The sequence below is a fragment of the Leptinotarsa decemlineata genome, unplaced genomic scaffold, assembly GCF_025532065.1.
Source record: "Leptinotarsa decemlineata unplaced genomic scaffold, Ldec_3_MD MMD2_tig00001719_RagTag_RagTag, whole genome shotgun sequence".
In the NCBI taxonomy this organism is placed as follows: domain Eukaryota; kingdom Metazoa; phylum Arthropoda; class Insecta; order Coleoptera; family Chrysomelidae; genus Leptinotarsa; species Leptinotarsa decemlineata.
The window spans coordinates 6,095,369-6,111,905 of NW_027412569.1; the positions used below are offsets into that span (position 1 = coordinate 6,095,369).

At 35.1% G+C, this 16,537-nt stretch overlaps 1 long non-coding RNA gene across 1 annotated transcript; it reads right to left on the reverse strand.

The window, feature by feature from the left end:
• Window positions 1-668: 668 nt before the first annotated feature.
• On the reverse strand, window positions 669-3,337 carry LOC111518008 (uncharacterized). The gene is made up of 2 exons (XR_012465627.1): window positions 3,220-3,337; window positions 669-945 (listed from the first exon to the last, which is right to left on the reverse strand). It is a non-coding gene; the product is annotated as an uncharacterized lncRNA (long non-coding RNA).
• Window positions 3,338-16,537: the final 13,200 nt, after the last annotated feature.

Here is a 16,537-nt window from a genome sequence, read left to right on the forward strand (position 1 = left end):
AACGGTGTCTACAAATTACTCTTATATACGTATAACAAAAATCACTGTTCGGTGAACAATATGTGACTAAAATTATGTTTAGCCCTGAGTCTCATTTCCAGCTGAATTATTTGGACTCGAGAGAAACCTGACGATGTTTAAAAACTATCATTACAATCAGAAAAACAACGGCTCGATATGGTTGATTAGCTGGCGGTGTCACTGGTCCATATTTCTACGCAAATGAGGTTGCAGGAAAGTAACTATAAATGATGGCCTGTTTAAAATTGAAGCCTGTTATCTATTACATTTGGCAACAAGGCGATTCCATTTGGGATGAAATTTAGGACCCGTCTAGTAATGTGATATCACACCTCAGATCTTAATCTTTGGTCTCCATGGAGAAGCTCACCACAATTGAAGATTTGGAGGATAACACTACACGAGCTATTGGTCAAACTGGATGAAATAAATATAGTTTAAAAAACTGAAAAACACGCTTTCAAAGCTAAATAAGCCTAAAACAATAACGAACGAAAAATACGCGAATAGATCAAGCAATAATGTCGATAATTTCCGAGCTTACAATTTACAAACATACATACATACAAGTGAAGCTAATGAAAGCGTGTTGAAAAAATGAATGTGAAGAATAGTTATTTGTGATAATGAAGAAAACGTGATGTGAATAAATTTTCTGATTAGCTTTTATTAAAAAAAAATCACTACAGAAAAATAAATCACCTATTAGAAGTGAAAGTGTGGTTCATGAACCAACTAACACTGTCGAACACTGTCATTTATCCTTATTGATAACCTATTTATTCTACAGAAAATGTGAATTCTTCAATGTCTTGATATGCAGGGAAAGTTATCATGGGGGAAGAGTTTATTCGGCTGATATGAAACTTATTTCTCTCCGGTTGAAAGCTACAACAATTGCCGCAAATTCTTCATTGGTTGTTCCTGAAAAAGAAAAAGGATATTGTAGTATTCAGAGCTTTCAGGCGGAAGTGGATGCTATCTTGCAGTGTGCAAGGCTTATTCAATTGAGACCTCAAAGAAATGAGCGAATTTAACAGACAGCAAGAGGCTCTGACAAACCCGAAGGTGACATCAAAACTGCTCTGGGAATGCCATGAAGAACTGAACAAACTTGCAAACAGGAACAAATTAACTTTGTACTGGGTGCCAGTGCATTCGGGAATCACAGATAATGATAAAGCTGATGAATGCGCTAGACACAGATCGTCAACTTCATATATAGGTCCTGAACCAGCTCTGGGGGTACCAAAATCATTGGTACGAAACCAGATTAGGACATGGACCAGTAAGAAGCACACAGAGTACTGAACAAAAGTACCTGGCAACAAACACAGTAAAACCTTCATTAGAGAACCGTCCGAGAAAAGAACCGAAGAACTACTTCAATATAGTAGGGATCGGCTCGGAATAATCACAGGGTTACTAACCGGTCATTGTCCTGAATAAAATGGGGCTGTACAACGGAGACCTCAGCTGCAGATTTTGCAACGAAGGGATAGAAACAGCTCTACATATCTTATGCGAATGTGAGGCACTGAATCATAGGAGGCATGCAATATATGGAAGTACAAAATTACGTCCAGAAGAATATGACGAACATCCAACACGGAACCTGACTGTACAAACCAGTACAGGGAACAAGACTGATGGAATGGGTGTCATGAGAAGATGGAAGAATAAACGCAATAAGCCCAAGAGGCTGCAGTGTTTTCTGGAGACTTGGACTAAATGGACAAGTCAGACAGGTTCCAAGGGACCAAAAAAATATTCAGAGCTTTCATTTTCGGTAAGGCAATGTCAGATATCTAGGACCTATTTCCGACCCATGGCATTGAAAGTGATCGCAGGCTGTTTGAGATTTGCCATCTAACATCTCTGAAGAGTTTTCTGATAGCTCAATTCTTGCATCAAAGAGGGTAAATATAATATGAAAGAGGAATACAATAGTAGAACAGTAAAACTGTTGACATATAACGTCAGTACTATTACCTATCAAAAAAATTAAGTGACTTCACCGTCAAATAACTGAGCACTTATCAATGTCTGTATTATTGACATTATTCATATATAAATATTTTGGTTGAATGCCGGGTTTTGCCGTGGTCTTCTTTGTCGTTGATACGTCGAACACGCCACTGAAGATGGCTGCCGCAGTTACAGTTGAAACGTTTGGAGATTGGTTACCAAAGAAGACTACGGCAAAACCCAAAAACCTTCCAAAATATCATTATTTATTTTGTAATCAGTAATTATCTATTTTCTAATTGAAACAAAACGTTGGTAGTGCTAGCTATCTGAGCGTCGAGTGATACAATGCTAGTTTTTGCAAGAAGGTACTGAAAATAATACCTTCTCAAGTAAATTGTATTCGACCTTGATATCATGTTTCAATGAAAAGTTAAAAGGAAGGGCACTAAGGAAGGTAAACACTCATTTATATTGAATATTACCGGAGTTTTTTCCCAACACGAAACCGTTATTTCAACACCTTGACACGTGTTTCGATCACCAAGTGATCGTCTTCAAGAGGAAGATCAGTTTGATCATACACTTAATTCACAACATAGTTTCATCACGAACAAGCTATAGATTTCTATTGTTTCTGTGATAATCTGGTTTATTTTCGATATCACTCCATGTAATTTATATCAGTGTATGAGAAAATGAACGTATATTATATGACAGCTCTTCCTTACATTCATGAAGTAGTGGAGCCTCGTGTCCTTCTATATTTTGAGACCATCGAGAGCCCCATATTTCAACACGATCAGCATGACGTTAACGGCTTTCCATGGCCACCCAGATCGCCCGATCTTCAACCAATCGAACATGCGTGTGATATTATTGGTCGCAGACTGCTGAATTTACAGCAGCCCCCACATACTTTGGCAGCACTCAGAAATGTGTTAGAAGTAGGGTGGAATGAGACACCCCAATAGGATAAAGACCACGTCATCAGGACAATGCCCAGACATATCCACGAGTGTATAAGACATCGAGGATCTGCAACACACTACTGAACTTCACTTGGTTTCACGATCATCTGATTCCTCTAAAAACTCACTCATTTGTTTGATATTTTCTGTCAAGTGTGAAAGTAGAAAGTTATTAAAATATTTTCAATATAAATGGGTATTTACCTTTCTTTGTCACTAAGTATATTCAACTCCCCACTATATTATTGTTTTTGCTTACCGTGGACGTCTGGTATTTCAAATGGTTCCTCAGTAAACTGATGATGCATACGGAAGACTCTGAGAGGTAGGTTAAATCCACCTGCTGTGAAAAAATATCATAAATTACATATAGCACGATTTCTAACTACAAAATATTTATTTAACTATTATGTCAAGGAATCGAAAAAAAAATTGGCAGATTTGCTAATAGTATCTCATTTTCCAACCCAAAAAGAATATTATTAGGTTGATTAAAAAGTTTTATCCGTTTCAATTTCATATGTTTTGTAGCTCCGTATATCAATGCATAATGATTTTACTATATCGTGGAATATACTGATCGAAGCCAAAACTTTGATGCTGTATCTTTTTACAAGTTTTAATGATAATGCTATTGAGCGATTTTCAGTTAATTTTTCTCTACGAACACAAGTGGAAAATAAAGCGCTGCCAAAACAGCCCGAAAAATTGATTAGTCATTTGGCAATAATGGTGTCAATGAAGGCACTGTTAGACTTTGGTTTGCGAAATTTCGTCCGCGAGGATGAGCCCCTTCAGTAATCCAGGACGAGAATTTGAGGACCCTGGTGGAGACTAATCATTATAAAACGGAGGGGGCAGGCGGAAGAACTGGGCAGGGCCCCCGCTACCATGTGTGCAAAGTGTGCAATGCATACGGACGCCATCCTTTAGGGGCGCCAAAATCCAGGGTCAAAAATTGCAATAATTAAAAAAAAAACAAAAAATAATTTTAAAATAAAAGTTGAGAAATTAAATAGGATTAGGCATAAATACACACAAAATTTTATTAATATATCATCCAGTTACTGCCGATTCCTATGTTGCGAGAACATGTCAGGCGGTAGTTTCTTGATTTTTCCTGTTTAGACATGAACAATGCCCGGAGCGTTATAAAGGAGGTGATGCATCGCCAGAGGCATTTTTGAACCGGTTAGTTCACTGGACCGTACAACAAGTGCAAAAAAATAAGTAATCCTATTAATTATTACATTTAAAGTTATTTTTATTTTGTCAATATTTTCTTCACTACTTTTTTTCTAAAAAATTAAGTGCTGAATACCTGCTGACTTCAATTTCAACGGTTCGATTTTTTATAAAATGGTAAGTGGTCCCTACTTTAATTCATACTATCAACATTAACCCTTTATAGGATACTGGCTATTATTATTTTTTGTTTACCCAAATATCTTTTTATTAATTGAAATGTCATGTACAGGGTCTTTGACTACATTTACGTGCTTCCTAGAGCCTTTATTATGTCAGATAGAAAAAAAATGTTTTAAGCAGAAGTTGTAGGTTTTTTTCCTATATTATCTTTTGAAGCTATCAGTTATCGCATCGAAAATGAAAAAATATAGGCAGCATTCACATTAATAAAACACCCTGTATATTCGCTAAAATAAAAGCCCTTTTTCTCTGATTTGAAAAATATATATGTTGATATCATTTGGGCATTTGGGTGAGCTGTTTTTGAATTTTTAACTTATATTAGCTTAAATAAATTTTATAGGAAACCATGGAAACAATTAGAAGAAATATAATTTATTTTCAATAGTCCAAATAGCAAACAAATATAAGCATAAAACATTATTTTTTCTATCTGACTTAATAAAGGCTCTAGGAAGCACATAAATATATTCAAAAAGTCAAAAACCCTGTACGAGTTTGAAAAAATAATTGTTTTTTTATCAATGACTCGCTTAGTTTTTATGCTATCGATCTTTTTAAAAAACCATTTTGTAGGTTTTTTTAAGGGGTCTAAGATCAAATTAGTTTAAAAGGGTTTGAGCTGAAAGGGCTCGAACAAATTGCTTTTTACTTAAGTACGTTAAAGTTGTTTTCATTACCTGATGATACTGACCTCTTAAGTATTTTACAATATATATTTGAAAACAATTTAATTTCCACCCTTCCAAACTTAAGCATTTCACTAAGAATTCTTCCGACATTGCCTGTATCTGTAGCGTCTGGCGAGCAATCTTTTTCAAAGTAAAGAATCATTAAAAATTATTTAATATCGACAATGCTTCAAAAAAGATTGTCTAGGCTAGCGATATTAGCAATTGAACAAGACATTTTTGATGGTATAAATTTTAGCCATGTAATTAATGAATTTGCAGTAGCAAAGTCTCGGGAAATATCGCTGCTACAATAGTTATTTTGTATTTTTCTATTGTACCTAGCTATCATTTTTGATTTTATAACGAAGTTACCTAGGTATTTTTTATCAGAAGTATCTGCATATTGCATATTTCTTAAAATATCTAAGTATTAGTAGAAATTAGTAGACATTAGGCAATATTTCTGTTATTTGTTCCTAAAAAAGATGTGATTTTTAGTTTTGGGTTATTTTTTAGTATTTATAAACAACGTGTCTGTACCCTTTAGTTAAGTAAATGCTTTAAAATGGGTGTGAACAAGAATTTATTTTAATTTATTTTGTTATGATTTTATTCTGTTTGTTTCATTTTGATATCTTAGTCTACAAATAAATATGACTTCTAAATTTCAGTTTTTTGCTTTATTGCAAGCACCTACCTACCTAAAAAAAACATGATACTAAAAAAACTAATAAAATAACATGATACAAAATGCCTTAAGGGGTGCCAAAATCCTTTTTTGCACACAGGCGCCAGTAGCCCTTACGGGGGCCCTGGAACTGGGCGTCAGCCCCATGCGGTTTAAACCTATTAGAAAGGTGAAAATACTAGAAAAGTTAGGTTAGATTAACCTAACCTAACACACCCTACCTAACCTACGTGTTCTTTGAAACGAGTTTCAATGGCTCGCTCAGTCTGACCGATATTATTTTTTGTCACAATAGCTGATGGGAATATTCCCCACTATTCTCGTCTTTAGTATATCTTTGTTCAAAAGGAGAGGCAGTAAACTTTGACAAAAGATATCGGTCAGGCTAGCGACTGCTAAGTGAACAATGGTCCAACCCGTACATTCAAAGACCTCGTTAATCCTTGGGACGCCACAAGTTTGCATTTCTGAAGGATTTACGGAAAACATATCAAAAAAGACATTGAAAATTTCAATAAAAATCAGTGGGCACCACAGCCAACAATATTGTGTACGCTACTGACTTTTTGTAGTGTATTATTTTTTTAGATCAATCGAAATTCAAGAACTCAACTTTTTCGTCACTTGTGTTTTCTTCATATCCAGCTTCGCTTTCGAGAAACAAAATTGAAGTCACTTTGCATAATATCATGAACCGCTGCTTTCGCGACCAGCTGACAGTGATAGTTTTGTCATATCAGTGAAAGTAAGAGTTGTCAATTAGCAGTGATTCCATCATTAATAATTTTACTAACGCTGAAATGGCTGACATGCAATTTGTTTATGGATTAGCAAATGCAGGTGCTGGAAGACCAGAAACTGTAACAACGCCTGAACTAGAAGAAGCTGTAACTGCGATAGAAGAAGATCCTTCGAATAGTACTATGAAGATGGCACTGCAGCTGAAAGTCTGCCCAAAAACCGTTTGGATAGTTCTAAAAAGAAACCTCTACTGCCTCGGGATTTTCATCCTAGGTTAATGTTTTGCAGGTGGTTGACTCATATGATGGCACACAATAATAATTTTTTACCAAATATTATATTTACAGACGAAGCAAATTATTCACGAGATGCTATTATGAACTTTCACAATGACCATTTTCGGGCTGATGAAAATCCCCAAGTTATTAAAGAAACTAATTTTCAGCAACAATTTCCGCTGAACGTTTGAGTAAGAATGATTGATGACTAACTAATTGGCTCATTTTTCCACCAGCAAGATTGACAGGTGAATCCTTCAATGGCTTTTGCGAGGTCATTCACCCATTTTGTCAGAAGAAGTACCGGTAATTGTAAGAGGCATCATGTGGTTCATGCACGACGGGCCTTCAGCTAATTTTAATGTTCTTGCTCGTCAGCATCTCGACATCACGTACCCTAATCGCTGGATTGGATGTGCAGTACTTCAAAATTGACCAGCTTGCAGTCCTGATATGAATCTTCTAGATTTCTTTTTCTGTAGTCATCTGAAAGCTCTTGGTTATAAAACTCCTGTACTAGATGTGGATGACTTGAGGAATCGAATAATTGACAATTGCAATGTCATAAGGAATACTCCAGGTATTTTAAAAACACTGTTTTTTTTAAATTCAACGTCATGTATCGCAGAAACGAAGCAACTCCGGGCAAGTTCATAGACTTTTTTTTTAAACGACCTAACGAATCACTCTCTGGAGTTTCATAGCACAGTCATTTCCTGATTGACCCTGTATATCAAATCACTCATTTGAAAATGATTCATCACTCCGCTGCTCCTCGAAAAATAGACTATAGATGAACCTTAAAGATGATTAAATAATGACGAGGGAAGAGACACTTCAATAAAGACATGGATATAATATTGCCATCAAGACTTTTTAAGGACATTCATGAAAGAATAATTGTGTTTTGTGTTCACTGGTATTTTCTCAAAATAAAATTATTTTTTCAATACCCTTATCTGGATGATATGTCCATTGACTAGGAGCAGTTTCAGATTGATAGTTCTGTCTCTGAAAGAGTAGTTCGGGGTGGCTTCTATTTGAAGTTTCGTATGCTGTTTAGTTTTGATAGGAACCATGTTAGGAATCACACGTTGAAAGGTAAGACCTCGTTAATCCTCAGCTCGCACAAGTTTCTCAACTTCTGAGAGTTGTCGTTCGTATGGGGGCGACAGCTGATTAATGGAAAAACAGAAACAAAAAACAGGTCGAAATACTTTTCCAGAACAGTAATTTCCACGAAAAAACATATGTTGTTTTGATAATTAGTTGAAAAAAAATCTATTTTCTTCTATTCAACGGATGAATCAATCTCAACGGTTCATTCAGATACTCATATGGCCTCTATAATGTTAATTATAATATGATTTTCATTGGCTTGTTTCGAATCAAACTTATGAATAGTGAGTTGAAATTACAAATGATACCACAACAACAGGAACGACTGAAAAATGAAACTGGCACCGCTGGCGTATTATAAATCCAAAACAAGTCCTTTCCCAATCACCAGAAATGCAATACATTTCTCGACTCGAGTTTCACCAAGCAAGTTGACATGGTCAAGAGGTTCACCTCCTGAACCATGAGTTCCGTTGACCCGGTGTGCTTTCAAAACACTTTTAGTTTCACCTTCCCTGTACCTAATATCGGCTTACGATTTCATTACCGATTTTCCTTAAACTTCGCAGCACGCGCTGAGAAACAAAATAACTCCCCTATTTAGGCCACCTTCCACAGCCTCGAAGGCTGAACTCGTCTCGAGGGACTCCGGTGACAGACTTTTTGTGCCTGTCGCAAAAACTCACAAGCCCTTGTGGTAGCAACGCTAGCCATAAAAACCTCATCTCAGCGTTTTTAACTTACTTTCCTAAGCGTATGATCATCGACAGGATGTAATATATACATTTGTTTACTCTAGCCAATTTGTACATGACGACAATGACGTTCAAAGGTACGACAGTCATGAAGTAGTTGATTTTTCATCTAGGAAATATCGACACCGAAGAAGAACCGGGTGATCGACCTCGAATGAACCATTTTCCTGAAGTACCCACACAGCACTAGATATTCATGGAATATTCCCTGTATATCATAAAACGAACGTATATATTCCAAATATTCATAGAATATTCTTGGAATATATACATGCCTTTAGAATATTCATAGAATATGCTTGAATGAATATGGCAGGATTATTCCCGAAAGAATGTGCATAGAATGTCTATAAATGGATTATTTTCCCTTGAATATTCTAAGGATATTGTCGCTCGAATATACCATATGGTATATTCTTAGAATATATCCCCACGGTATATTTTGGAATATTCTATACAATGGAATTTTGAATTATCTTATAATAACGTATTCAAATAATTCAATATTATTAAAAACAAAAATATTTGAAGATCTTAATCGAATGCATAACCTAATGTATATAACCCTGATAGTGTTAACCAGTTTTTGAACTCAACGCAAAGATTCTGGATGAATTGCTCCAACAGCAACTGTTGGAAACGACAAAAAAATTTGAATGGGCCAATAAATGAACCAATTGCATCAATAAATTGGTTAATTCTCATCCTATTTGTCTTTTTGTATTTGAAATTATTTAATTACAAAGCGAAAAATCCTGGAAACAGAGAAATGGGGAAGTGAATAATTGGAGTAAACGTTTCTCATTGATCAATTGAAGTGTAGCGCGCGACAGTCGAATAAGCTCTGTGAAAGCGGCTGTCCCTTAATGCATGGTACATTTGCGTTTGCGTTAAATTCGACATTTGATTCAACATGGCGGTTGACGTGGCAGATTTGCGTGTGTAATGCATGGTGTGTTGGTGTTATTATTAAAGTATAATTCTGTCACGTTCAGTGTACCATTTATAATTTGGGGTTGTCCAATTTGCAGTACAGCGAATAGTTTGATTTTGGATCTTCAAACAGGAGAGTTGCATCTATTCAGTCTTCAAGAAAAGTAAGTAAAATGCAATAGTATCGATAGTAAAGTCATGGTGATTAACCTACTATACCTCATTTTAGGTTCGAGGAGAGTTGATGTGTGGGATTTGTTGGTTTGACTAAGTACATGTTTGAACTAGAGTGATTTCAGTTGTGTATCTTCAATAGAGAAAAGTAAATGAATGACACATTCTTTTGTATCATTTGTTCTCATAATTTTTATCACTCGTTTTCTTCAAGAAAAGTAAGTAAAATGCAATAGTATCGATAGTAAAGTCATGGTGATTAACCTACTATACCTCATTTTAGGTTCGAGGAGAGTTGATGTGTGGGATTTGTTGGTTTGACTAAGTACATGTTTGAACTAGAGTGATTTCAGTTGTGTATCTTCAATAGAGAAAAGTAAATGAATGACACATTCTTTTGTATCATTTGTTCTCATAATTTTTATCACTCGTTTTCAAGATAGTATCAATTTGCCCAAAAGGAAATAGAGTGGTACCTGGTACAGGCAGGTGCGCCAAGGAACTGAAAACGTAATGATAACTTTTTGACAAGACAATGCATGTTGTTCTCCAAGTCATAAAATGTTGTAAATGTTCATGAGTAACCTATGCGAAAAATATCTATTTGATTTTTATTCCAGTTTTATTGTGCCACTTTCAAATAGTGATAATGAACGTTAATGTACATTTTGTTCCAGGTATTACTATTGAAATACTGGCTGATGCATTGTTGGACAAATATAAGGAAAACTATTCTGGTGAGCAAAGTTTGAATAACTTTAAGTAAGTGCAATTCATTGAAGAACCCATCATACCACTCATTTTAAATACTTCATTTGTGGGTTTATTTTTCTAAGTGAGATACCTATCCTAACCTATTTCTTGATGTAATACACTTTTTCTTTTTCAATGAAATGATATATTTATTATTTTTTAATTAGTGCTGATGAATTCACAGAGTTGTTATTTTAGCATATTTTTTAGTATACATTTGTTTGAGAGTAGGAACATCCTAATTTGAATACATTTCTAATATTTGTAATATGACAGTATTCAGGAATATTTTATTCAGTGAATAAATATTTTGAATTAGATTTTTTATTTTCAATATTGGTTGAAACGTCAAATATTTCAGTGTATATTGTTTTTAAAATATATTTGTTTATGAATATTATGTGTTTTATTACTTGTGTGAATCTTGTATCAAAATGCAATATATACATGCCTAATAGCGGTTACTCGTCACATTTTTGGAATATTCCAAATATTCCTAGAATATTCATAAAATATATTTGAAGAATATTCTATGGTGTTTCTCTATTGTATATTCCTACAATAAACTAAGAATATCCTGAATATTTTATGAATATTCATCGGGTTCTATTCCAGGAATATTCTTAATAGAATATACCTTAGATATTCTAAGAATATTATAAGATATTCCAAGAATATTCTTAAAATATATCAAAGGTTCGCCAGGAGTACTTCCAGGGAATATTCTCCAGAAGATATATATATCCATGGCATATTCATAGCATAATACAATATCCTCAAATGTATATTCATGAAATATACCTGGAATATCTATTGCTATGTGGGTACGAAAAATCACTCACTAGCAGCGCTAGTAGTTCGGTAGCGACAAACACTGTCTATTCCTCATATAAACATATGGTAAAGTACAATTAAAAAAGAATGTTTTTAACAGAAGAAAATGTTCCTGGAGCAAAACTAAAATTTGCAACAATGTTGTAACAATGAAACGTTGGCTTGCATGCCGTAATTTAAAAGTAACTGGAAAAAAAGTGAAATAATAGACATGTTAGTATACAGACTCTAGTAAACGAGTAGCGGTAGAGTCAAACTGTAATAAAAGAAATTTAAAATAATTATGGATTTCAGACTTACTTCCGAGTGAAATATGAATCAAATATAGATGGTAATGAAATAAATTCTATTAAATACAATGAATATAATTCAATGAACGATTGAGGTTATATATCATTCTAATCAATGGTAATTAACTATGAAAAATTTACTATTCATTTCATGTTTAGAGCATACATATACATATTTATTTATTTTTTGGACTGTTAAATCCACTCTCCTCGAAGCATGTATCAATTTCTCACATCTAACCTCATTATTATGAGGTTTTATAAATGGTATAAAATCACGTTTTCTACCGAATATCAATTATCCGTCGTACAATTCGCAGAACAGCAATGCTTTGTTGGCATTATACTGGCACAAAATAATTTTTCATATCAGATTTTTATTTTTGATAATAAATTAGCATTACGTTAATAACACTGTTTTACATGTGAATAGTTTATTGTTTGTCCCTACTACTAGTGCTGCCTCTCGTGACACGTTTGCTGTACTATTCTCAGGAAAAAAGCTCATTCTATGAATAAAATAATATTTTAACGTTACTATCGCAATGGAAGTTATTACAGATTATATCCGACAGGTGTCAGTGCAGGATTCTTCACTGAAGTTATTTCTGCATATGATCTTGGCAAAAATCTATGCCGGTAGACAGGAATTAGTTTTCATCATATTCTGAAAACGCCATCATATACTGGAACGCGCGTCGAAAAAACTATTGCATTTTTGGTGATTGGAAAAAGTGCTTCTCTTGTAGAGAAAAAAAAAGTGTTAATCTTTCTCAGTTGTAGTGAAAGAATGAAAAAAATCAAATAATTTTTTTGTTGAAGCACTTAGTATTCAAGTGTTTCGAAAAATATGTACACTTACCTCTCAATATGTTTTGAAGCCATCGATCCCTGACTGACCGTAGAGTAGATTCTACTTCCTTTTGTATGAATATGCCCTCTGAGTGTGAGTAATAGTTGAGAAGTGTGTGTATCATTATGATTAGAAGAAGCAACATCACAAATTCTGACAGAGAAAATAAGTAATGCATTTTGATTCACTTGAGTAACTCACTGAGCAGAATGAAAGATACAAGTACCGAAATTTCTTTTCCCTTATAAGAAATACATTCGTAAATTATGATTAGAAGAAGCAACATCACAAATTCTGACAGAGAAAATAAGTAATGCATTTTGATTCACTTGAGTAACTCACTGAGCAGAATGAAAGATACAAGTACCGATATTTCTTTTGCCTTATAAGAAATACATTCGTAAGATTAACATATTTCTTTGTTACTACCTCATTATCTAAGGAATATGAAAATTAGGATATAAATGAACTTTAGAGATTTGCTATAAATCCGATATTTGGAACAATGCATAACTCCAAAATTACCTGCAAGGGATGATATTCAGTATTTGTTCTAGAGCCGGATGATATTCAACTGAATATTTCTGAAAAACCAGACATTTTCACAGACACCCACTGATTAAATCAAAATTATTCATACCTGAGAACAGCAAAAATGCATCCCATTTCAATAAACAAGTTTTTTGAATGTGTACAGAACATATACAGGGCTCCAACGAAAACTTAACCCCCTCTGTAAGTCAGAAAAAGACGTGTAATCGAAAATTTTAAAGAACTAGTCGATTTTCATTTCTAGGGAGACTTATTCTGATATGGAAATCATACCCGAAACTTGACCCCTCTGCGGTCAGCCACTAACCCCCCCGATTTTTTCAATAGCATGAGGAGTAGAGTGATTCATCATTTGAAAGTTCTTTCGTCCCTCTATTACTTCTGCAATTTTTTTCGAAATTGGTTTATTAGTTATTGAGAAATTAAATGTTGAACGTTTCTAAAGCATTCCTTACATTTTTGAAGAAATGGGCATTCCCGAACAATTCCCTGTCGCAGCTCTTTTTGATTTTTAAAATTAATATAATTAGTAGTAAACGTTTTAAAATGGACGACACGGTTAGTTTTTTCTGTTGAATCTAGTTGTCGCAAAAAAAAGTAGATAGTTGGCCATTGTCACTTCGTCACGAATTATTATTCAGTCACCCTTGTTCACTGTGTTCCAACATGGTTTATTGTACTGAAGAAAAAATAAAAATGTTTGTAACCTATTATCGAAATAATGAATGTGCTAAAGCTCCTGCAAGAATTTATTATACGAATCATCCAGACCACAACGTGAGCCATCAATACGTTAAACAGTTAATGGATATGTTTTGAACTTCTGGCTAGACACGCCAGACAACGCCTGGTACCTATCATAGGACGCAGAAGCAACATGGGGTTGGAAATAAAGTTCTTATGCCCATAATACTGTATGCCTGCACTGCCTGGGGCCAGTGCGCACAGACATACAGGAAAAAGATACAGATTTTTATGAACGCGAGCGTAAGGGCCGCCGTAAACGCACTATACTATATCCCCAACAGATTTATATACAGAGACTTACGCCGATTTTGGACGGCCGATTTTATACCGGTCGTCCAAATTCCAATAGTGAATCACATGTGGGTACGGGACCTGGCACACACGCCGACCGGTGAACGGCGTCGATCACCGGTGATCGGCGTCGATCACCAGTAGGTATGTGTGCAAGGTCCCGTTCCCTCATGTGGTTCACTATTGGAATTTGGACGACCGGTATAATATCGGCCGTCCAAAATCGGTGTGTGTGCAATTAGCCTTAGCCAATATGTGGACGTGTATATGAGAGAACACGCAGAAAGCGTGTTCGATAGAATCAGATCGCACAACGATCCAGCGCTACACGATCTACACGATGCGTTGAACATGGATGACTCAGATTCCGAGAAAGAGATAAACACCGGAGGCCAACAAAAGACCACCCCCACGAGTCACCGTCAGGCGGCTCAGGTAATCATAGCATTCGAAGTTGCAGTTTTAGTCTATTGTCTATTGTCTATTTTAGTCTATTTTTAATCTATTGTTGACAAATTAATTTGCAGGTAGTGGTTCCACTAGTTAATTACCGAAAAATCAATTAGGATATTCATCATTAAACAAACAAAGTCCACATCGAGCCAAAAAACTTTAGGTATATAAACAGCTAACCCTTGTCTTTAGATTCAGCATCAATTTGCTTCTCCTAAAGATGCTAACCTTGTTAGCGAAACGCGCGTCGGGTGCAAAAATATCAGTTTGGTGTTAGGGTAATTGATCTCTAGAAAAAGATTTCAACTCCTACACCAAATGGTCCATTATCATCGTTTAAACTGATTTTTGTGAAAATCTTAGTGTTTTTGGGTACTTTCATCAATATGGCTTTCTGGAGACCTTTTGAAACAAATGATAACATTACGTGTGAGGAATCTGTGTCAATCGACAGGGATCCGGAATTTGAAAATAAGGACTTACATGTTCAAGTTCAGCGAGTAATTTTGAATATTCATGAATGCTTGAAGAAGGAAAACTGTAACACTTCACAGAATGCTATTGTGAATAGAATATGCGAGTTAACGAAACTATCTCGTTCGACAATTCTTCGAGTCATTAAAATAGGGGATGTCATTGACCATGTAATGAAACGAAAACAAAGGAATAAAAAATTCGCAAACGTTGATGGTGCTACAAAAGATGTAATTCGGCGAACAATTTATGATATATACCAACAAAATGAAGTACCAACCTTGAAAATGATTTGGTGTAAATTACTCGACTATCCCGATTACAATTACAAATCTTTAGAAACTCTACGAGGTGTCTTATTGTGGCGGCGGTACCGGGCCAATTGTATCTTGCTCTTTCAAGAGTAACCTCTAAAGAAACATGTTTGTATTATCCACTGACAAGAAAGCTGTGAACTTTGTATATGAAGACATCCTGTAGTATATTTGATATCAGCATTGCACCCTTGTGAAGCCGGGGCGGCTTGCTAGTATTCTGTAAATACAATTAAATATAGGGTGTTTCATGAGGAAAAATATGACATTATGGTGCCACCACATATATACACATGAATTTCAGTGATGCCTGAAATTCATCACAGTAATTTTATCCAGTAACTGTGAATGATAATAATAACGTTTATTCACTTTTTTTCTCACATGGTCTTTTACCTTAATCTAGTCCAATTAGTGAATAAACAGAGAGAACTCACATTTAACCCGGCAGTACATATGTGAGGTTTCATAAACCCCAGCTGGGAAAAAATCACTTTCAAAATAAACTAAATGTCAGATTTATGCGCACGCCCATCCCAGTAGCTTCTGATCTATATCCCCACCATTGATTTCAAATGGTACTGCAGTATTTCGTAGGCAGTGAGTGAGACTATACGCAACTAAAACGCTCTGGGGTGTGTCAAACCACCCATCTATGTACTCACGTTTGTGATTTTATTATTTTATGTAAGTGATTATTTTTCACTTATTTGAATTAGGAAAATTATTCACCTATTTTATTAGCTAAAATATCATGTCGTACGAAGACGAACAAAAAAAGTTTGAAGCTTTATGGGCTGAATGTGAAGAAGACACCATCGAATCGGGAAACGAAGACGATATTGACCATATCTCTGAAAGCGGCCACAATACCGACTCAGAGCAGGACATAACAATAGAATATGAAGTTTTTGCTGGAAACTCAGACCATGAGAACTCTGAAATGGGGTTCCAAAATGAGACAGAAAATGAAAATATCGACGGACCTCCACAAAACAACAAGAAACTATATCTCGGAAAAGATGGAACAAAATGGAACAAACTTTCATCAAATCAACGCGTTCGAACAAGAGCAGACAATATCATCACTCATTTGCCAGGTGTGAAGCAGTATGCAAAAAACTGTAAGAGTGCTTTAGATTGTTGGCAGTTGTTTTCTGATCGACAAATGATCGAAGACATAGTGCGTTGGACCAATGTCAATATTCAACAAAAATCTGTTGCAT